Below are 24,457 nucleotides of genomic sequence, written 5' to 3'. Positions count from 1 at the left end.
CACTGAATTTAAATGCTGTGGATGTCTATCACTGAACTATATGCCTTTACTTGGCAGGAAGGATTTAAGGTAAAGTGACCCCTGACCATTAGGTCCAGTCGTGGCCAACTCTGGGGTTGCGACGCTCATCTCGCTTTATTGGCCAAGGGAGCTGGCATACAGCTTCCAGGTCATGTGGCCAGCATGACTAAGCCACTTCTGGCGAACTAGAGCAGCACACGGAAACGCCATTTACCTTCCTGCTGGAGCGGTACCTATTTATCTACTTGCACTTTGATGTGCTTTTGAACTGCTAGGTGGACAAGAGCAGGGGCCGAGCAATGGGAGCTCACCCTGTTGCGGGGATTCGAACCGCTGACTTTCTGATCGGCAAGCCCTAGGCTCTGTGGTTTAACCCACAGTGCCACTCAGCCAATAAAATGGCCTAGCACAGCACTGTCCTCAACCTTCTCCCATTGGAATGTGACAAACTTAAATGTACTTTACTTTGTCTGGATCGTGCCCATAATATCAGTCCTCCTCCCTAACTTGACAGTGGAAAAGCCTATTAAGTGTGGATTGAGGATCCTATAGGGATGTGGTGGCAGCTGACTAATCTCTCTCCCCCGCCACCAACTCTCCTCTTCAGCTCACCTATCCAGAGAAACTTTCTCCTGCCAATAAATGGGAGGGGAAAGTGCAGGCCCATTTTCCTTTGCAAAGAATGGGTATTGCCCCTGTGGCAACTGCATTAAATGGGTACAAAATAGGATGCAGAGGTCTTGTACACACTTTGTGATGCATCAAAACCGTTAGCCCTGCTGTTGGTATATATAATAATGAGATCTGTAAAACTGAGGACAACATGCTGGTTAATGCTGGCTACTTCACTTTCAGATTATCCATTACACAACAAGCACCCTTTCAATAATATGGTAAACACAGCCTAGAAATGTGAATTTCTGATATCACTCTGCTTCCCTCTCTCCATGTTGTTCTATTACATTCTGAGCCAGAATTGATTGAATTAATTTATTCAAGTACATTGTTGAGTGGCCCATAGCTTTGAGAAGTCTAGGTAGGGTGCATTTACCAACTCTCCTTCATCAACAGTTATCAGCTGGTATTGTGCTTCATCACTATCATCTTCCTGCAATTCTGGGAGATCCTGCCTCTTCAAAGAAATTAAATGGAAGATCCTTATCTGTTGAAGATAACAAATGTGCACTAAACATTTCAGTATTATGAACAGGTGGTCAAGCACAGAAGAATGAATATGTTTTGAGTTGGAAACAATATGAGAAGTAATCGCTGCCATCCCAATTGACTCTAAATGACAACAGGCCATTTCAGAAGTAGGAGATATTCAATGTGGTCACATGAACTAATTGGATTGTAAGCTAGTGCAGTCCAGGCTTTTCTGGGGTTTTTTTATGTTTATGCTCAAACACTGTTATCTGTGCAGTAGGAACCAAGATGCTTTTCTTCTGTTCAGTGAGCAAATGCCAGTTCTCATTAGACCTGCAACTTGGGTTTCATAAAAGCTCTAGCTTGCAAAACTAAAAATAAATAGTGAGAAACAAAATTTGTTTTCTTTCTTTCTAAAAAAAACAGTTTTTAGGAGCAATGGACAAAAGAACATCTTAAAAATAAGTGTTGGGATGAAATGTGAAAGCAGTTATTTCTAAAACATACAACAGGCCAATGTGGCTGCATTTATCCTAAGTTTAACCATGGGAGCCAGGAAGGACTCTAGTCCATAGAGGGAGCACGTGAAGGGACTAAACCCTACACACACCAATGTTGTTTACCAGATGAAAATTCCCCCATTCTGCAATTTGTCACAATATGAAAATGATACATTTGCATATGCATTTTTCTAGTGTGGCAAATAACAGCTTAAGAGGAGCTTTTACCTGAACATGCAAGGGTGTAAACTGCAGAGGGGGGTGGGGTGTGTGCATGCAATTCCCCACACCCCATTGTCCCCCTTCAGGGCTTTGTGCTGAATGGACAAAGGTCTGACAGAAGCCAAGAACTTTGCAAGGATTTGTGGGGTGGGGGGCTTTCATGCAATTTTAATGCTCATGTGTTCAGGAAAATGCTTGAAAAGTGTCTGTCATGATTATAACAGAAGAAAGTGTCTGGGTGGGCAGTGCATCAGGATCAGAGTACATGCTTTTGGCACATACACATTCTCTCTCTCTCTCTCTCTCTCACACACACACACACACACAGAGAGAATATTTACATTTAAAAACATAGGTTGAGTTGGGCCTTGATTAGCAAAATATTGCTTGGAAAAATTCCCAAGGGAAGTAGCTCCCATCGTCCCCTCATCCAATCAGATTCACACACATAATCTACATTTCAATGTTGTTGGTTTCAACGCCAAGACTGATCATATGTCTACTGGTATCTCAGTTTAGGCTCTTAGCCTAAATTGCAGGGATAGGACTTTTCACTACTCTACCTTTTTTCATATACAATGGTATCTTGGGTTACATACGCTTCCGGTTACAGACTCTGCTAACCCAGAAATAGTACCTTGGGTTAAGAACTTTGCTTCAGGATGAGAACAGAAATCGTGCTCCAGCGGTGCAGCAGCCCCATTAGCTAAAGTGGTGCTTCAGGTTAAGACAGTTTCAGGTTAAGAATGGACCTCCGGAACGAATTAAGTACTTAACCTGAGGTTCCACTGTACCTTCCTCCCTCTTCCTACTCTTTCCCTTGGTTCTTCTGAACTGTCATCTATAAGCTCAAATCAGAAGCATTTTAAAATTATCAAGGTTTCCACAGTCACTTTCTTAAAGTCAATGGAGATTCTAGTTTAAGATTAGTCATTTGAAGTTTTCATGTTCTCAATTATGCTCTAAGGTGCTTTTTAAGGGCATTTAGCAGGACTGTTTAGAGGGCTCATTGAATGTATTCAGTCTTTCCCACCATCCCAATAAGTTTTGTAATATGTCTCCTGTTACAGGTAAGGAACAGCAAAAGAATCATTAGGATGCTCCATTGTACATTAGGGAAGTGATTTGTGGGTATATTAACCCCTTGAGTGTCCTAATGACCGATAGAATTATACATTTCAAAGAAAGTGAAAACCCTGCGTTTTCCTCTTGAGAAACACTTTATCCTTCTGCTGTACCCAAGTTCAGGAATTGTAAAAATGGTTATCCTTTGTGTTAGCAGAACTCCAGAAAATTAATACAATTTATGTAGATAACTATGTGGTTCAGAACATGTCACACTAGCAAAATAGACATTCATCTTTCCCCTTTTTTTGTACTAACAGTATTCAGTTTATCATATAGACTATCCTTGCACAACAAAGAAGTGCAATTCTGAAGTTTTTGCCTTGACTGTTGGCAAAATGACAAAAACTTTCTAAGGGACGCATGGGAATATGTTAAATTGGATGCAGGGACTCAGATGTGTGACATAGATTTGCACCATAATAAATTCATAGTTCACTTTTGGTCTCAGTGGGAGCCAAACACTGGATTTCCAAATTAATGTCCTTGGATATTGGTATGAAAATTTGCAGCATATTGCCTTAGAGAAACTTGCACAAAACTTGAAAACTGCTAGGGCACAAAGTTCAGAGGACAAGCTTATGGCTGTGTGATATTGTTTTACTGAGTATGCAGTACAGGAATCAGTGTGTGCAATTGTCCCCCACCTGCAACATATTTTCATTTGTGATTACAGTAATAACTTCAGCCTTGGGAGTACAGTGGGACCTCGGGTTAAGAACCTAATTCGTTCTGGAGGTCCGTTCTTAACCTGAAACTGTTCTTAACCTGAGGTGCCACTTTAGATAATGGGACCTCCCACTGCCGCCACACCGCCGGCACGCAATTTCTGTTCTCATCCTGAAGCAAAGTTCTTAACCCATGGTACTATTTCTGGGTTAGCAGAGTCTGTAACCTGAAGCGTCTGTAACCGGAGGTACCACTGTAATAGGACAGTCTGGAACATGCAAGAAAGATACTTGTGAATTTGAAACTGGATGGAGTTTCCAGACAAATGACTGTTCATACAGAGGCTGTGGCTCATGCAAGAGGTCATCAGTGTGATGGAAGAGTTCACACTATTTTCCTGCTGTGCTGTTCCAGTGCTACTTTTCAGTGAATATCAGAACCAATGAAAAAAAGATGCAGGGCACTTGTCTGTCAAGGGTTAAATCAGAGATAGAATTTCCCCCACATGTAACTTTTACATCAGTTATAAAGTGATAGCTGAATGATGAGAGAATCCATAGATGGATTTTTTTTTTAAAAAAAGCTTTTTCCCATCAAGAAGGAAAACAATTTGCACAATGCTAATCAGAACTTGCTCTTACGTTCTTTTTAAAAAAGGATGTTTCTCTTTGTAAAGGAAAATGTCACAGTCACACTTTAGTATCCAGTGTTCGAAGATCAGCATAGGGTGTGTGTGTGTGTGTGTGTGTGTGTGTGTGTGTATGTGTGTGTGTGTGTGTGTATTTGATCACCCTGTGTCTCAATGCATATTTAACACAACAGTAATGATTGCCAAAAGGATGCCTTCTGGATAGTACCTTAAAAATATGCATTGAGACAAGATACAGTATTTAAATGCCTCTTTATCATAAAACAACTTGGAAGTTCTGTGAAAGAATAATACCAACTAGAGGATAGTTTAAAGACCATAATTGGACTTTATCCCAGAAAAGGCTAAATAAATTGAAATATGTTTTATATCATTATGCATATTTTCCTGTGATAAAAATAGATTTATATTTCATAGTAGCACAAGAAATTGTACAACAGGGGAATAATAATGGAAAGGGAAGGAAGCAATCAAGAAAGAAAGCAGAATATTCCTTATATCCCTTTAGAAAGGAAGCAATAAATTACTTTTGTGAATAATTTCAAAGACTCAAATATGGTCCATGTATATCCCAGGTGACATTTTTTAAAGAAAAAACACTCTCAGCCCCCTGTTCATATAAAAAAGGTATAAAACAATCATTGGGTTTTTAATCTAGAGAGAAAAAAAATGACTACTGAAATATTTACTGTACAAAGTCCTCTTAGAGAGGCCTCTTATTGAATAAAGGAACAGTTTCTGATCAAAAAAATTTCATGGTCCACCAGTAAATTCAAAATTCCAGCTAATATATAAGTTTCTTTCTCAGAAGGGAAACTGTGTTACACCTCTTTAGATCAATGGATCATGCTTAATTAATAAGAGTCATATGTTTCAAAATAATGGAAACTGTGAATAAATTCCTTTTTCTTCTGCTGAAAGAGTTATATGCTCTAATTTCATAGGCGATGGTGCTGAGTGCTGGAACATCACATAATTCTGTATGGTGAGTTCTGGGGAAAGCAAAAGAGCAGCCCATTGTTAGCTTTTAGGCCTGGAATCAGCTACTGCCATACAGGGCTGCCTTTTCATTTGTACTTAAAATTTAAGTGCAAAATTAAATAACAGTCCTTTATTGATGCAGCCATTTTAAAGGAACAGATAGATGGTCAAACAGACACAATGGTGCTGTGAATTAAAACTTCAGAACTTTGACCTGCGATGACTTATCATGCAGGCATACTGATATCCACAGGTATTTCGAGAAAGATTTTTTTTAATAATAAAAAAACCCCGCCACCCTTATTGATTTTAATTTCCATTTTTTGAGATTGATTTGGGGGATGGGAAAAATCTGCACTGTTTTCCCCAGCAGAGGAAACATAATTTCCTGTTTGGGTCATCTTTATATCTTGTTTTTGAAAAGCACAAACCTATCCCATCATGTTTTCTCCTCTTTTTTTGTAATAAGATCAATAGTTTGAAAACTATTTTTCCTTCTCTGAGTGTGCCTTTAGGGCCCAAAGAGTCGACCTTGTGAAAATGGTTATTGCCGTTCTTCAGGCTGCTTTCATAGGTTTCTTTCTTTATGTGAGAAGGGGTGGGAAGTAGCTTTAAGTACAGGTTTTTAACGGTATCAAAGGTAAAAAAAACTTCCACAGCCAAGTTCACTGAAAGTTTCGCTGAGGCTTGTGAACTTAGGCCAATTTATGGCATCTGCTGGAAGTCAGCCAATAAATAATAGCTTCTGCTGAGGCAGGCATTGAGATTCCTATGTAGTTTATAAAAGGAAAATTATAGGGATGGCAGATTGGGCCAGAAACTGCAGATGAACAACTCATTATGTCTTCATAAGACATGAATGATTGTAAAGGGGGAGGGTGTGGATTCACACTCATATTGGCAACCCATTTTATTTCATAGACCAAGAAGGATCATTTTTGCTTCCTAGCTTTCTCCTGGTTTGCTTGCATCTATCCAGACTACATTTCTATTATTATTATTATTATTATTATTATTATTATTATTATTATTATTATGCTGGTTATTAGTGCCACCTGGTTATTAGGTGGTCACCTAACTACCTTCTCTCTCTCTCTCTCTCTCTCTCTCTCTCTCTCTCTCTCTCTCTCCTCTCCCTCTCCCCCTCCCCCTTCCTTCCTTCCTTCCTTCCTTCCTTCCTTCCTTCCTTCCTTCCTTCCTTTTTCCTTTCTTCAGGGGTGAGGGGCTTCTTATCATTTTGCTTTGGTGATGTAAGGAATTCTGAGTACTGTGGGATGTTGTCCCCAACCCCCCACAGCAGCAGCCTTCTTGGAAACTGGGGCATTACTGGGATGTAGTAGATTTATCTCAAGTTTTATCTAGAGCACTGTAGATTATCTAGAGCACACAATTCTGGGTGGCAACATAATAAGGTGCATAAGAGGTTTGCTCCCTCCCCCCCCCACCTTGCAGTACAGTCCTTATGCAGAGCAGTTCAATTAGCTCTTCTGGAACTGCTGGGAGTAGCTACTTAGTATGGTACTAATTCATCTACAAAATAAGAAACAATATACCGTATTTTTTGCTCTATAAGACTCACTTTTTGACAATTGGGCATGGAGTTGACTCAATGCTATCATATTACAGCTATGAGAACAGCCCAGGATTTAGTGGTTCCCAGGTTGGTCCAGCTTCAGCCCCACTCTCAGGCCCATTTTTGGGCCTTCCACTAGCTCCATTCAGTAAGGATCCTCCCATTGGGTCTCTTGCCTGACCACACATTTGTTAGGGTTGGCACCAATTGAGTGATGCTTGCACTTCAGTGTGTGTTTTAATGATGATTCTTCTCACAAAGGAAAATGTCTCTGTTATACATTCCTTAATATCCATTGCATAGATACCTTTTTAAAAATAAAATCACATTGCAAATGAGCAGTAATGACTGCCAAAATAATGCCTTCCAATCAGTACCCTTAAAAATAAGCATTGAGACAAGATGCAATATTTAAATGCCACTTAAAAAAAAAAAAGTTTGGAAGTTCCAGGGAAAGATTATATTAACTAGAGGACATTTTAATGACCATAACTGGACTTTAAATTTCAACACAAGAACATATGAAGAGTCCCTCTAGTTCAGTGGTTCCCAACCCCTTTTGGCCGTGCCCCACCTAAGCATCTCTAAAATCCTGATCGCCCCCCCCCCCACGAGGACCATTCACTGTTAAAAACTCATTCTCAAATTGCCCCCCTTAAAAATCAAATTGCCTCCCTGTGAGGTGTATGGTTGGGAACCACGGCTCTGGATCAAACTAAAGGCCCATCTAGTCCCACATCGTGTGGCCAACCAGATGTCTGTTTGTGGACTCCCATGTGCATCTGTTTAGCCAACTGTGAGAACAGGTTACTGAACTAGATGGATATTTAGACTGATTCAGCAGGGTCTTCTTGTGTTCTTATGGGAAGCCCCAAAACTGGACCTGAGGGCAACAGGGCTCTCCCTACTTGTGATTCCCATCAACTCGTACTCTAATGCATACTGCCTCCAACAGTGAAAGTAGAAAGAACATAATTATCAAGACAAGTAGACATTGTTAGTTTTAGCCTCCATAAATTTACCTACCGTAATCCACTTCTGAAGTCATCCAAGTTGGTGGCCATCACTGCATCTTATGAGAGCAAATCCCATGTTTCACTCTCCAAAGAACAAAGAAGAACATATATTTGTAAAGAGAAACGTAACTATCTGCATCATGACTAGATGAACTCATATCTTGTATCAACTGCACAAGTTGTGCTGGTGCTGTAGCTACTAAACTCTTTTTATAGTTGCATGTGTGTCTGTTAGCATCTATATATCTATCATCTACCTATCTATCATCTATCTAAATTGCTAGATGGCTAAAATTGTAAAGTTAGCATTTTTCTTACTTCCTGCCATGTCTAGAGACAATATAGGTAATTACTAGATGATAGAAACAGCAACAGGGCATAATATGCCCTGACCTATTGTCATCTATTGGAAACAAGTTACAAGTTATGATTTCTCAGTCTCATCCACTACATTCAAAATTTTTATATATAACCACACTTGCCGAAAGTATTTTCAATGCTTTTCTAGACTATTTGAAAAATGAGAACAACATATTATGTAATGCATCACACAATAATAGCAAATAACAGAGTTGATAAACTGAAGAAGATAGTTCAGCATTCTTTTGCAAGCTGACACATATGCACACAAAATCATTCAATTTGAGGGGTGAAATAAAATAAAATTTGATTCTTCAAATTAAATGTGTAAAGAATATCATTTCATGGTGATAACTTGCCAACAGGAAAGGGAGATAATTTGCAAAATATTGCACAGCTTAATCAAGATGAAGCCTTTTGGTAGGCTACTTGTTCCCCTTTATGCTCATGTGACAAATATAGTTTGAAAAATACTTGACAGCACAATCTTGTGCATGTTTACTTAGAACTAGGTTCCACTGTGGTCAATGAGGCTCACTTTCAGGTAAGTGTGCAGAGAATTGCAGTCTCAGTCATTCACATAATACTAATATTATGTCTAGTTTAGAGTTTAGTTTAGAGGTCCTAAGGAAGTCAGACTATCCTCCACCAGGGCCATGGCCTTTTCAGTGATGGCTCCAACCTGGTGGAATGCTCTGTCCCATGAGACCAAGGCCCTGCAGGATTTAACTTCCTTCCACAGGGTCTGTAAGACAGAGCTATTCCGCCTGGCTTTCAATTTGAACTTAGCCTGATCTTTTATTCCCCTTCCTCCCTTCCCTCTCCCCTTTTTATGAAGATTACCCGCTGTGGGATCCCACAGCTAATTCTCCCCTAGTCTCCTTGCTGGCCCAAATAGGACTAACTTAGTCAGCTAGCCCTGGTGATCATCTAATGTTTATTGGATGGATTTCTCCACTAAATTGATTTTTGAATTCTGAATTTATTCTTATTCACATTTTATACTGTATTTTATGCTGTTTTTTGTTGCATCAATTAAGTGTTTTAAATTTGTTGTTAGCCTCCCTGAGCCCGGTTTTTTGAACCAGGAAGGGTGGGGTATAAATAAAAATTTATTTATAATTTATTTATTTAGTTAGTTTGAAGTTGCCATACAACTAATTTGTATATATATGATACTAGTTTGTAAGGTTTGGAAGAGCCTGTTGGGTTACAGGATGTAGTGATGGTCACCAACTTGTATGGCTTTAAAAGAGCATTCGACAAGTTCATGGAGGACAAAGTTATCCATGACAGCTAACCCTTATGGCCATGTTCTGCCTCCACTGTTAGAGATAGTGAGCCTCTGAATACAAGCTGGAAGCAACTACATGGGTCATCTAGTCCAACCCCCTGCAATGCAGGAATTTTTTTGCCCAAGGTTGGACTTGAACCCATGACCCTGAGATTAATCGTCTCATGCTCTACCAACTGAGCTACCCCATCATGAATATGGATGAGAGTGAAGGGTGGGGAGTATGTGGCTGGCTGGCTGGTTTAGTGTGGACCCAGGTGCAGTGTGTAGATCAGGCTTCCTCAACCTTGACCCTCCAGATGTTTTGAGACTACAGTTCCCATCATCCATGACCACTGGTCCTGTTAGCTAGGGATCATGGAAGTTGTAGGCCAGAAACTTCTGGAGGTCTGAGGTTGAGGAAGCCTGGTGTAGATGGATTAATGTGGACTCACCTGCTTTTGGATTTGGTCTTGTCCACTGATGGTTTGTGCCCCTCAGAATATTACACAGGAGGGAAAAGAGCACCCTCCTGAGTTCACCACCCTTGTGCTAAATACAAAGTATCCTAGGCCTTAAACACTGAGAGCTTTCCTAAAATGTTTCCCCTTTTCCAGACAGTAGCAAATTCTTTTCTAGTACTACAGAAAATTAAACTCCTTTCAGGTCACTGTGGTGCCAATAATAGCTTTACTTTAAAATATTTTTGAATAATTCATAAGCACAAGAATAACATTCTGACATTTACCTGATCTATCCTAAAGATTAGACTCTAATGGGAAACTTGATCATATTCACTAGCAGTTTCTAGGGAACAGTGTGTGAGGGAGGGAGACTCAAGTAGGTCTGAATGGCAGATTGAGGCTGTACATAGAGCTACCGCCTCTTTAGTAAGTTTTAAAGCCAATGCAGGTGCTTAGGATCAAACATGATGTGACCCCCTACATATTAGTGGCCAGAAATTATGAGTTGCTCCTTTCTGCATTAGTTCTGCCTGAAGAGAACACAGATCTGAGGCTGATGCACATGTGAGAGAGCCTATCGCTTGGCAGATATTTACACAGACAAGGTACTGCAGCACAATGTTTAGAGTTTCCTGTTAACATGCCATATGCCTTTGAAGACACTGCAGGTGGCTCAAAATTCAGCAACTAGATAAACTAGACTGGGACAAAGCAAATGGAATTATGCTGGCTCCCAGCAAGGCCATCTCCAAATGGAACTCCTTGTCTCAGACAATCATTGCTTCCTGTCCCCAGCCTGTCCACTTCTGCTTCTGGCTTCTATCCATCTAAAGAGCTACCTGTCACTGTTTCATGGACTACTGTCACAACTGCCACCACGGGCCAGTCATTCACAACCCTGACCCAGCAGATCTGCCTAGGCATTGCCATTTTGCTCCTGACACAACCTGGCAACAGCATATCTCTGCAGGTACCTGGAGAGCCAGGTAGCTGTGATCTGAAGAAAAACCCTTCCTTGGGGAGAGGCACTGTGGCAATGCGGCGAACATTTCATTCTAGTAATGGTGAAGAATACTTATGTAAAGTTTTGCACATTACCAGTATGAAACTGTAAATAGTACTTGCCTCTGCAAAGAGGGGTGGTCTCTCTCTGTGCCACCTTGCCCACAATGCCTCCACCAAGGAAGGCATTCCTCAGAGTAAAACATGGGCAACTTGTCCCCAGAGAGCCTTAGAGGGGCCTGCACTGCCAACCCTGAAGTGCAGCAAAAAAAAGAAAGAAAAAGAGGAAGGTGGAGATGGAGTAAGAGGTGGTGTTGGAGGTAGTTGGCACTCGGGGAGGCAGTGGCGATTGGCCCACTTCACCTCAGGTGCAACCATGTTCTGGTCCTATTTCAAAGCACAATTCAAGAGGTTGGTATTGACCTATAAAGTCCTAAATGACTTATGACCCAAGTGCTAGAATCACCTCTTCTTAACATCAAACTACTTGTACATTAGGGACACGGGTGGTGGTGTGGGTTAAACCACAGAGCCTAGGACTTGCTGATCAGAAGCTCGGCGGTTCAAATCCTCACGACAGGTTGAGCTCCCGTTGTTCAGTCCCAGCTCCTGCCCACCTAGCAGTTCGAAAGCACGTCAAAGTACAAGTAGATAAATTGGTACTGCCCTGGCGGGAAGGTAAATGGCATTTCTGTGTGCTGCTCTGGTTCACCAGAAGTGACTTAGTCATGCTGGCCACATGACCCGGAAGCTGTACGCCGGCTCCTTTGGCCAATAAAGCGAGATGAGCACCGCAACCCCAGAGTCGGTCACGACTGGACCTAATGGTCAGGGGTCCCTTTACCTTTACCTTACTTGTACATTAAAACTTGTCTGAGAGGCTCTTTTCTTGTTTCAAGCACCGTTAGACACGAGAGGATGGAAACAAGAAATAGGGGCTTCCATGCAGTGGTGCCCTGGTTTTGGAATTTTATTCTCAGTGAATTTTGCCAGGAAACAGGTCTGTGAGTTCACAGTTTTGAACCCACCAGTTTCACAACACAGTGCCCTAGTTGTATTTCACAGCAATGGTTTCCCCCCGCCTATCCATCTGGCACCTCTGCTGTGTAGTCCTACTACCCAAAGGCCATCTTATAATACTTTTCCCCTAAAAATACAAATAGTAATCCCCCTCCACACAGAGATATGGATTTGAGAGACAAGCTGACAAAGTGCTTTTTTATATCGTCTTTCCCCTTCTTCTTCTTTTCTGAGGAAGAGTTTTATCATAGTGTCTCCTTCAGTTTATTTTTCTCAAGCAAATATGCTAACCTAAGTAATCTTATGAAAGGCAAACAGATAAAGCTTGAGAATGCAGTGCTTATGAAAAGTCTATAAGCTCTGTCAAGGAAGTTATTTGTATTGACTGGCTAGAGAAATTATTGAAACCAAACTAAATTTGGAACAAAAGATGCACTGTTGTTGTTGAGTTTGCAAACAACACAACATTTAAGGGGATCCATAAACTAATGAAATAGCTCTTTGACAGAAGAGTGTGCTGGCAGTATATCATGAACCACATTTCAAAGGCTCAGCCAACACAATCCTCCTAGTTATGGCGAACAGCTTCTGACTAGCACAGCACCTTCATAAATATAGTCAGGTATCTAAAATCATTATTTGGACTTTTCCTTCCCTATAGTGTTGAATCTAATAATGTAGAGCTGTTCAGTTTCTGATGTCCCCAATACATCTTCATGTTTCCAAAAACCAAGTGGTAAAAAAAGGGGGGTGGGGGAACCAACACACAAACATTCACCAGAGAAGCACCAAGGGAAAATTGTTGTTAAAACCGCAATCCCTTCTGCTAAACATGCTTATCCATGAGTAAGTCTCAGAATGATAGCACTAACAATGTGTGTGTTTAGGAGCAGAGCCAAATAAATAAAGAAGTTAATCCATAATTGTTATCAGTCCAAATGAATGGAACTAAATCCAACACCCCAAAGGTTTATATGGATGTTTATTAGAGGCTTGGATTTGTGTGTTTATTACTTAAGTTTATCCAATGGAGAAGCTGAAAAACAAAGGTTAAGTCAAGGCTACTTCCACATTCCATGAATAATAGTGGATATGCAGAAATGAATATCTTCTTGGAGAATACGGGCAGGGGGTTGTACTGAAGAAGCTGGTGCATTAGTGGGTACTCTTTGCTTCATCTCTGTCATTGGAAACCCAAGTAGTCTCTGTGGAAAGGTCACCCAATACCAACTTAAGCTGGTACTGTTCAAAGTGAAGCAACAACATTTGCAACATTTGGGGGATGATAAACAGAAAAGCAATCTGTTCTTTCTGCTCAGTGATTTCTTTTATTCTAATAACTATTTGTTGGTAAATTCCTTTAAGACTATACTTCCTGTTCCTTCTCAAGCCAATACAAGTAAGTGTTACCAGGTGCTGGTGTTAACTTCCTGGCTCCATCTTGGCCATATGTCCCTTTGCTCTTCTAGGGCAAGTGCCTTTGTGGGCTGGCCCCAAGGCCACTCTCGTGAACCAGTGAATGGTAGGCCGGATCATCCCCTGATGCTAAAATTGGCCAATGGCGGCAGGGCCTCGTGGGCATTCCTCTGGGCACAGGATCAACTGCCCTGTGGTGGCACTGGGCCCCACACCCAGGGCCAAGATAAACTGCAGCCTGCCAGGCCATTCAGCCTACACTTAGAATAGCATTGTTTGCCATGAGTAATGATCATCACTTTTTCCTTATCCCTTCAGTTAGTAGTCTTCCCAGACTACCATTTCTTTCTGCACACTTATTCTGTCATTCTGGTGTTATAAGGTATGGTCCTGAGAAACAGGAGGCAGTGTGAATGATGGATAAAATAGCTGTGGGCCCAGTGAAATGTTTGCCCTAGGCCAGGGGTCTGCAACCCGTGGCTCCAGAGCCACATGTGGCTCTTTTACACCTTTGCCACGGCTCCGGGGCGGATACTTGTGAGGGGAGGAAGTGCATTGTGCACCCCGACATTCCCCACTGTGGCGGGCGCTGTACTGGCTGTGACGTCGCATGGGGGCGGTGCGTGCGTTAGTCATGCACCGTCCCGACGTCACCTTCCCGCCCGCTGTCAGATCGGAGGGCAGCGGCGCACATGCTTTAAATGTCACAATGGTTTTGTGGCTCCCAGGTTTTTTTTCTTCGGAAACAGGTCCAAGTGGCTCTTTTTATCTTAAAGGTTGCAGACCCCTGCCCTAGGCTGACTAGTTTGCCTTCTCATCAGGGTTTCATGCAGGAGAATGCCAGGCACTGAACCTGGGACTCTACCACTGCGCTACAGCTCTTCTTCATATAGTAATTTGGGGCATGACAATTAAAATATATGAATTACAGTTTGGGGAATGCCATCTGGGAACAGCCACATCCTAATTGGTATAAATATATATACTTCCCATGTGTATGGAATGCAAGGGGAAAAATGGGAGATATTTTCATGATGATATTTAACCGTTTAAAACTGAGCTATAATTATTTGTTTGAGTATAGCGGTACATTGTTTGTGTACAATGATTATATAATTATAACAACAATACTATTGCTTTATTATTTTTCTAAAAGAGGTAGAAATTATTTCCCACAGTCACCCTTTGTTTTCTTTCCATGTTCTTTTTTGGGCTCCCCCCCCCCAAAAAAAATTGCTTTAGGTGATGTTACGCATTAAAAGAAAATATGATGAAAATTACCCACAGATGGTATTTAACACCTGCCAAACTAGCGAAAAAAGGAAAAGGGAAATGTTGAAAATCCAATGAAGTAGAGGGATCTTTTTTCCACATGTGGTGGTCCTGTAAGGTAATCAGGGAATTCTGGGAGGTAATTTACAATTAATTTAAAAAGATATTCAAAAAAACAAAAACTTTCCCCAAAAACCTGAAACATTACGCTTGGGAATGGTAACAACAAAATAATGTTTTATTATATGCCACCACTGTGGCTCGAATCTTATTGGTGGAGAACAAGTATGGTACCCATTAAGGAAGAGTGGCAGTTTAAAATGCTTGAATATGCTGAACTGGCAGGTAAAACAAATAGGATAAGAAAAAAGGATGATAAAGAATATAAGGAGGATTGGAAAAAGTTTATTGAATATGTTAAGAATCAGTGTAAACAAGTAAATAACCTAGCAGGTCTTGAATAAACCCAGCAGAATAGGAGCTAATAGAAATTTGAAGAAATAGAAATAGGAAGACACTTGAAGATTAAAAATTTGGAATATGCAATTTAGTAGAAAAGTAAAGAAACCAGGAAAAGGGTGGAAGGGGAGTCACTAGTTATTAGTTGTATGTTGTGATTGGTATGAAAGTTGTATAATTGGTGGATGGAGGGAAGGGGATGTGGGATGTGTGTGTTTTTTTGTAATAAAAATGCAAATAAAAATATTTTTTTAAAAGAAAGAAGTAGGCAACAATATAGTGATAATATAGTAATAAGACAGACACATGGACAATTTTGCTAGACATATCAAAGCTGTATTAGCTTTCATTACAAATCCTCAGAAATTTTCCCTAGGTAGGAAGTATTCTGATTTTCCTTGAACTTCACTTCAGGCATAATTCAGTGCCACTTCTATGCAGCAAAAGTTTACAAAAGAAAACCAGAACTTTAATTCACTTTGTTTAAGACGTGAAGTGAAATTTGTGTTTGTAAATGTATCTGCAGAACAGAAAACCAGAAAGCAGTCCTTGAAATTTGTGTTTCAGCAGATTATTTCACATGTCAATTTCAACTCTACCACTATAGATTTCAAAAAGAAACGTAGTAATTAATCTCTCCAGAACAACAAAGGAGATTGTTGTTGATAAAATGACAGGATAATGACAAAAATATTTTCCCAGCTTGTTCACTTGTAATATCTGTTCTGTGTGCCAAATTCATTTTCAATATTATTTTACCTCTTAATTTCATACCTAAAGATATTGCATAAATCAAGTATAAAAGTCAAACTGTGGTCATAATAATACAGTGGCAATGTTGAGACCTTAATGAGATGGCAATTTGTTTTAATTGATCCAATTTCTGCATAAATTACAGGAATAGTTGTCTACCCTTAGCCTTATCTTTATTACTTGACCCAAACAACTCTAGGAGGCCATTCACTGGGTTCTCAGTGTTTGCGCTTTAAGTACCTCAACAGTAACTATAAATCCAAACAAACACACATTTGCAATGCCCTGGTAAAAAGACATTTTTTAAAAAAAACAAACAAACCAAAACACCTGTCATTATTGAATTGCTCCCAGATTACTTGGGGTAAAAGTATTCATATGAATGGGGTATTTAATGAGCCATACCACAAGGTCTCAGGTTCAATCTGCATCATTTCCAGATAGGTAGCCTCTTCTTTGAAATTGCTGAACCCTCTGTGAATTCTCTTACCTTGAGTAAGCAGCTCTGACATTGGAAGTCAAGGCTGTCCTGATGGTCTGCTGAACTTCTGTTCCCCAGCATAGCTAGCATCCTATCGGGCTCTGGTACTCACCTAGAAGCCAAGTCTCGAAATCCCTGCATCTGAAAGCAAGGCCAAGGCAGCAGCAATACCATTTCGTAGTCATAGCTCATTTAGAGCCACAAATGAAATATATTCCTTCTGGAACTGCATTATGGAAGCATGAGCAAATCACATCACATGGAAAGTCCAGAGAAGTCTGGGTATTGCTCTCTGGTACCATAGACTGGCTATCACTCCAAAAAATTAACTGTGCAGTTATGAAACAACCATGACCAGAATTGAACAGTTACAGGTAGGTAGCCGTGTTGGTCTGCCATAGTCAAAACAAAACAAAATTCCTTCCAGTAGCACCTTAAAGACCAACTAAGTTAGTTCTTGGTATGAGCTTTCGTGTGCATGCACACTTATCTGAAGAAGTGTGCATGCACACGAAAGCTCATACCAAGAACTAACTTAGTTGGTCTTTAAGGTGCTACTGAACAGAATTGAACAGTTACAGTAGTCAGAAAGAAAAATTTGTTACTGTGATGTAATTCCCCACTCTTCCCCACTTGGTGTGCTCGCTGCAGAACTTCACAAAACCTGTCTTTGTTTATTCCTCTCTTCATTTTATTGTTTGTAATGCCTTCCATTCTATACTTACAATGCAATAAACTAAACACTAATAAAGAAGCTAGGTCTCTAATAATATTGGCTGTGAGTCCTGGAAGACCTGCTCCCTGCTCTGCAGGCCTGTTTTCACCCAGCCTGGGAAGGCAGGACCCTGACTGACTTCAGCTGCAAAAGCTGAGGCTGCTGAACAGTCTCTTGGGCTTGAGTATTGTTTAGGGGTTTTTGTCAGGGGGCGGGGCTGTTGTTATTAATGTTATTTTTTGATTTTTTTTCTTTTGGATCTTATTACGATCTATGTGGAAATGGTTCTGTTTGGTTGTGTAATTTTTGATGCTTTATTTATTGTTTATGACTGCTTTGGGTGTGTTGCAATTATGCATTATTTCATGTTGTAAGCGGCCCTGAGCATGGTTTGAACTATGAAAAGGTGGCATGCAAAGAAAATTATGCATGTATATATGTATGTAGGTACACAGAGAGAGAGAGGGGAAGAGAAGACAAATATGACCTTATATAAGGAATTTAGTTAAAATTAAGTTAAGGGAGCATCATAAAGAGAATTGTGTAGATTCCCCCCCCCCAGGTCTTGTAGAGGGCACAACTGAACCTTGCAATTATTTTGTTTGAAATTGTACATATCTGGTACCTCTAACTAGGACAAATATATGGATTTTTCTTGTCTGTAGAAATTTCATTGTGACTTCTCTCCAATACAGCAGTCTCAGAAAGATTTTAGGAACCTATTTGTCACCACGCTAGGTGACAACAACCCAAAACTATTTCTCACAGCATGACAAATAATATCTACCATTGGAGACGCAGAGGTTGTATCTCATTTGTAAATGTAACAACTATAAGACAACAGAGCTGAAATTTCCCACTGAAAGAGCAAAAGGCTTGCTGTACAATTTCTTTTACACTGCACTATGCAAATCTTGTAACGGAAGTGTTGGTAGTTACAAGCAGTATGTTTTCAGATTTATTTTATGTGTGCTGTGTGTCAGTGTTGTTTATCAGTTGTCTTCACAAGCCTGCCAAGAGACATAGGGCTGCTTTGGGGTTTTGATTGTTAGGGGTGTGTGGTGTGTGTGTGTGTTAGTAGACAGATAGAAAAGGATCATACAGCAGTTCACACAGGCTTTCTCTCAGCTCTTTTCAAGGACTCAGTTGAACACTAACTTATCAGTTGCTCTAATAAAAATGAAATTATGTTGTTTCCAAGGTGGCAGTTACAGAGCTTTGAGGTCTGGATGCTCAAAAGTTCTTCATTTGCCGAAGCTACACAATGTTACCACTGTCCTCTGATAAGTCTGATGGGTTGTGGGTCTCAGAACTAAAGTGTTTAGCAACAGGTCAATTGACTTTTTTTGTCAGACTTGCCAATTTGTGGTTTCTAAAACACATGCATAGTTCAGCCATTTATTATTTTGAGCCAGTGAAAGGCATCACTAATATTGCATTGCACCCATGGGAACCTTTTCTGAGTAAAGATGTTTTGGTTTGGGTTTGACTTAATGTGATAACACACCTGTATTATTAATGACCTGTTTAAACCAATCCATAAATGATATTGTAACTATAAATTATTTGTCCTGTCTACAAAGGAACTTGTGCCTGCCCAGACAATTTGGCTGCCAGTATATCCCTCTGCTGTTCAGACACCTATTGATATCCACATAAGACCAAGAGATGCAAAAAGGGATCTCATGGAAGGTGTGGGGAGGTGGAGATATGGGAGGAGGATGGGGTGTAAACAGAAAGCCAAAGAGAGCTCTTGAGAGAAATAAATCTTCCATGTAATCATTAACATTCAAGTGTTCCTGGATACTAAAATGCAATGGAAGAAAACAACACATTCTGTTTGCAGTATTTACAGTGTTCTTAAATACAAAGGAGAAATTAAAATTTTGTAGATGCTGGTCGCATTTTCCACAAAAAACACTATTTATCTTGATAAGCTGCAGGTGACTGGTGACAGAAAGAATGAGTTTTTGTTTTAGAGTGCTAACTTCAATCTCCTAGCTATTCAGGCATATTTATATTTTATTTTATTTATATCTCACCTTTCACTTGACAGGGACTCAAAGAGGCTTACAGATAAAATGAGAACAGCTAAAAACTTCCACCTGTTGCCTCCACATCTGTTTCCCCTTTTCTTAGAAGCTCAGGCCAATGCATCTGAAACCAGGATGTAGCTCCACTGCCCACTTATTCTTTCCATTTACCAGACTCAATAGCCTCTCAGGTCAACTCCTGAGCTTTATTGACTTACCAAGTGAAAACAATTGTTTGTGGCTCAGGCTGAAACAAAACTGAGTGGTCCTAGCAGTGGGTGTTAGAGCAAGGCATATGCCAGCTGCATAGGATCGTCCCTCATGTGCCATCCCATAGCCAGTGAGGTTGTCATACATTTAGGCCACAGTATGCAAAATCCTATGAGCCACAGCCTCAGTCTAGTGGCACAGGAGATTAGGCTGTGTTGAATCACAGATTTTTAGTCAGCATATTATTCGGTGAGGTATACTTTTGTTTCTCCTGCTAAAATTCAACTGCAAAATTGCCACCAGCAGGCCTTCCCTATCATCTCAGGATGAAACTGGACAATGTTGCGTATAAGAAGCCAGGAAGAAAAGAAATCAAAGACCTAGGAGTTCAAACAAAAGCTGTTTCCCAAAATTCAGCAAGATCTTTGTGTCTTCAATGATCTTTCCCTTCTGTTCTCATATATATTTGTTTGCTGATCAGTGTCTAAATACTTCTGTTAAATATCAGGTGATATCAGTTATTACAGCCTGAACATGTAGCAACCGCGGATGGCAGACTAGATGGATTTGTAAAACAAATGCAACCTTTTGTCATTATGAAAATGTATGCCATTTGTAAAACAAAAACATCAAATTACTTTTATGCTTACAATACTGTAAGTCAGAACTTATAGATGTTCAACAGCATCATAAATGTGACTTATTTGTTTCAAGAACATGGAACAATAGTACATATTGAAAATTGCAGAAGGCAGACTAGATTGAATAGGGCAGGTGTGGGGAGGGAATACAGGGCAAGATCCAGTAAAAGATAACATTTTAACTCTAATTAACCTTAATGAGGAATATGCAGGCATATGCTTAAATCTTCCGCTGAAAGTGAAGGGACTTCATTGCATAGTTTTGGCTAGATTGTGGAAACAGTTCTCATCAACTCCTATGCTTATTTCTGAAAATCATAACTGTTCTTAAATATAAAAATATTTCACCCATCACAGTCTTCATAACTATTAACTCATTGCTGCTTCTGGGGAGAGAGTGGGGGGAATTTTCCTGTTTTTGATTCTTCCGAACACATATAATGAATACATCAGAGGTGGAGAGATGGTGACTCTCCTGATGTTGTTGAAGCCCAACTCTCACCATCCCTGCTCTCTGCTGCCATTGCCATAGCACACTGATGCTTCCATTTCAGCCTCAGCAGCGTCAGGAGAAGGGAAGAACCAGCAGAGCAGGACTGTTGGTGGAGAGCTGTCCTTCCCTGTCCCAGTTGTTCCTCTGCAGCTAACCTAGATGCAATTTAGGTGAGCTGTAAGGGGGAAGTGTGTAGTGACAATGTTAAGGGAAGTGGGGTTTGGGAAGGGGGTGAATTTGGTGACGTGTAAAAGGTGGATGAGGCGGTTTGGTGAGGGAGTGAGGATCTGGCAGGGCTTTGGCAATGCAACATGTCAGCATTGTCAGGCTTAAGCTGATAAGCCTCAATATGACAGTGCTGACAGGGCCTCCTCTGTACATCATTCAGGCATGTGGGCAATGAAAAGCAAACAGCAACATCATTAATCTGAACCTTGGGAGTCAGGGTTATGTTGCCCATTCAAGAAGACTGCTTCTCAGTGTGATACCAAGCACACACCTACTGAGTTTAGGAAGGATGACTATAACCAGTCCTGGGATGGGGAATTTAAGGCCCCAATATGTTGTTGATCTATAGCTCCCATCATCCCTGACCATGGACCATGCTGATGGGACTTGAAGTCCAACAACATAAGGTTCCCCATAATGTTGCATATCAGATAGACACATTGCAAAAGCTGTGACCTATTTTTCAACCTTTTCAGTCTCATGTATTGATAACTGGGATGTGGGCACAATATATAAGCATAAGTTACAGGTGTGCAGGAACTATTTTGCTCATCTCAATATATTTTTGCATAGGATTAAAATTATATGTGAAAAGAGCTTTCTATCTTCCTGCTGTTCTTGAGAATTTACCTCTAACTACTATTCACCCTCCTGCCTCAGTCACATCATTGTTTTATAAATCATCAATGTTCTGCAACATGCATCTCAAGAAGGCATCATCAATTGCTTTTTATTTTGACCGTTGTTACACATTTATTTTCTCTTCATTGTTTGCAGTACTTTGAAGCTGGAAAATGCAATTTCTTGAGTATTGATTTTGTCCTTTTCCATTTAGTAAGCTAAGACCCTAAATACACAAATATCTATGCACGTTTCTTCCCATCAGTAATCTGAGAATATATCTTACAAATGGAGACATGCAAAAAGATGCAGGTGGTTTTCTCTCACTTTCTCGGCACTTTTGCTCTCATTTCTAGTCATGTTGCCAAAATTTTCATTTACCTGGTTTGGAATGCATATTTTCCTAGCTGATGATTCCTGGATATGCAATACAAATCAAATGTTATTTTCCTCAGAAGCTCTAATATGACTCAGAATACAAAACAAGCATCCTCATACACAGAGGCCTACACTGCTTTTATAATCTGTGGTGGCAATCCTATGGCCCTTCAGAGGGCATCTCAGGGACTATAATATATATCGGTTCTTCTTTTCCAATGATATACATACATAGAGAGCAAGAAAGTGAGAGTGTTGTTATTAGAGAGGAAGATCCAGTGTGAGACAAGGAGATACAGTGTTGGATTCCCCCTCCTTGCCACAATGGGAACTTCCAGTGCTGTGGCCCAGTTGATACTGGAGCTCTGATATTGGTAAGGGCAAAAGGAGAGGGGGTGCCAGGGTCATTTGGGTATTTTCAGTGAAAGATCAGGAAACAACTTTGATCCAAAGGCTCCAAAGCCATCTCTGTCAGCTGACAAGCTTCAAACCAAGCAAAGGTTTCTGGTTACCCTTGCATTGCTCTCAACTGGGAGGGAAAGTATTTTATTAAAAATGGATGGAAAACTGCAAGAATGGTCCTCTAACCTCAGTAATGTGCTTCAAATATGATGCCAGCAGAGCTTAGGATATGATGATTGAACCATCTTCCTTTCCTCATTGCTAATATTGGGATTGCAGTTGTGTGGGGTTTTGTTTTGTTTTTTGGTCCAGGCAACATCTGCTGCTTTGACAGGGTTAAGGAACCACAACCAAAGGAGGACTGTTGAGATTCAAGGTAGGAAGAGTTTCTAACCACAGGAAAAGGCTTTTCAGATGCCACATTAATAAGCATACGCCCTGGACATTTAAAAAAAATTCCTCTGAAGAGCATCAGTGTGTTGATTCTGTTGGGGAGGGGTCCTCAACTTTTTCATAACCATAAATATGACTGTACATAATTTGCACACACTGCAGTTTAGGCAAGGCACATAACTGGTGCACAGCTATATTATCTATCCTACATGGAACTTGACCCCAGGATGTGATTTTCAGCTGCAAGGGAAACATTCTCTCTCTCTCTCTCTCTCTCTCTCTCTCTCTCTCTCTCTCTCTCCTTCCTTCCTTCCTTCCTTCCTTCCTTCCTTCTCTTTCTTTCTTTCTTTCTTTCTTTCTTTCTTTCTTTCTCTCTCATATTGCATAATCATGACTGCATTATTTAAAATTATATGAGCAAGGGGTAGGCTAAAGGCTGCATTTTAAATACTTGCATGTGCATCTTTAAAACTTTACTAACAGATTTTGTACATTTCAATTAAGATGTATTGTGGAAATGGCTAAGTGTCACAGATGGTAATACTGCTGGGGCTACTTCAGCGTTTTGATTACAGTTTGCACAATATGCTACTTTTTATGCATTTAAAAGTCATAAAATTTTATTAAAAGAAAGTGAAGCAGAGATATGTTTTGATCTGCAAAAATGCAAAAGCTGCTCAGCTGATTACTGTACACTTCTAGGTTTCATGTAAATAAAGGGCATGATTAACTAGATGCAGAAAGATTGGAAGCAACATTCAGTACAAATAGGACAAACTGTTATGTCTTCTTGCAACCCCCACCCCCACCCCCAAGAAAGAAATGTATTGGAGACCTGTCATGTATTGTGCTGGCTGGCAAGGGGAAAAAAACTTATACTGCTAAGTCCAAGAGTAGGCAAACTAAGGCCCGGTGGCTGGATCCAGTCCAATCGCCTTCTAAATCCGGCCTGCGGACGGTCCGGGAATCAGTGTGTTTTTACAAGAGTAGAATGTGTCCTTTTATTTAAAATGCATGTCTTGGTTATTTGTGGGGCATAGGAATTCATTCATTTTTTCCCCTTCAAAAAATAGTCTGGCCCCCCACAAGGTCTGAGGGACAGTGGACCGGCCCCCTGCTGAAAAAGTTTGCTGACCCTTGGCTAAGTCCATAGTAGAATTAGAATTCAGTAGTTACCCCTTCTTCTCTGCCTCTTTTGTCTTCTCTTCCACCTCTTTTTTCTTCACTAGCATCCTGCACAAAATAAGAGAAAATTATGTTGGAAGACTTTATTATCCATTGTTATACCCACAATGTACAAGAAGGTTCTAAAAAGCAGCTCATCCCAACTGCATGTTCCACAACAGAAAAAAAGAAAGAATATTATCTCTTCTTGCTCAACTGAGAGTGAGCAACAATATACAATGGAAACTGGTTGGCCATTGCTATACAACTGGACAGAAGTCTACAATGACTGCGAGTCATGGAGGACCAAGATTTGTAAAGTATAATCTGAATGAATCCCGTTCAAAGATTGTTAGCCTCCATTCTCCTGTGGCATTCTATTGGCTAAAATAAATGGAGAGTTTTAGTTTACCCAATCCCCTTACTGCAGTTTTCAGGTGAGAAAGGAAATTGCCCAAATACATATCCCTGTGGAGAAGAGAAGATAACTTACACCTCCTTCCAGTAGAGATAATTTTCTTCTTGACTACGCTTTTTTCCCTTTTTTAAAAAAAGTAAATGACACCAATTTCCACATCAATGTTATCATCCTTACTTGCTATGGTGACTACATATCCAAAAGTGCTAACCGCATCTTCCCAAAGCCTCCCATCAAGGCAGCTTCTCAGTCAGGGATAGAATCCTGTGCATCAATATTCATCCTGACAGCAACAAGATGGTAAGAGAAGAGTTGAAAGAAACATGGCTGTTCACCTTGGACCAAGCGAATAGTAGTAG

General features: G+C 40.3%; 1 long non-coding RNA gene across 2 annotated transcripts in view; it reads left to right on the top strand.

The window, feature by feature from the left end:
• LOC310843871 overlaps positions 1-23,952 on the top strand; it is a 45,036-nt gene extending 21,084 nt beyond the window's left edge. The window contains exons 3-5 of one of the 2 annotated variants that reach the window (XR_014563723.1): positions 20,556-20,664; positions 22,436-22,499; positions 23,746-23,952. This is a non-coding gene — a long non-coding RNA (uncharacterized lncRNA). The remainder of the gene's footprint in view (positions 1-20,555; positions 20,665-22,435; positions 22,500-23,745) is intronic. The other variant, XR_014563722.1, reaches the window with a different exon arrangement.
• The last annotated feature ends 505 nt before the right edge of the window (positions 23,953-24,457 follow it).

This window comes from Podarcis gaigeae (genome assembly GCF_964106915.1).
Source record: "Podarcis gaigeae genome assembly, chromosome: 4".
NCBI classification, from domain to species: Eukaryota; Metazoa; Chordata; class Lepidosauria; order Squamata; family Lacertidae; genus Podarcis; species Podarcis gaigeae.
This window is presented reverse-complemented; position numbering and strand designations above follow the sequence as displayed.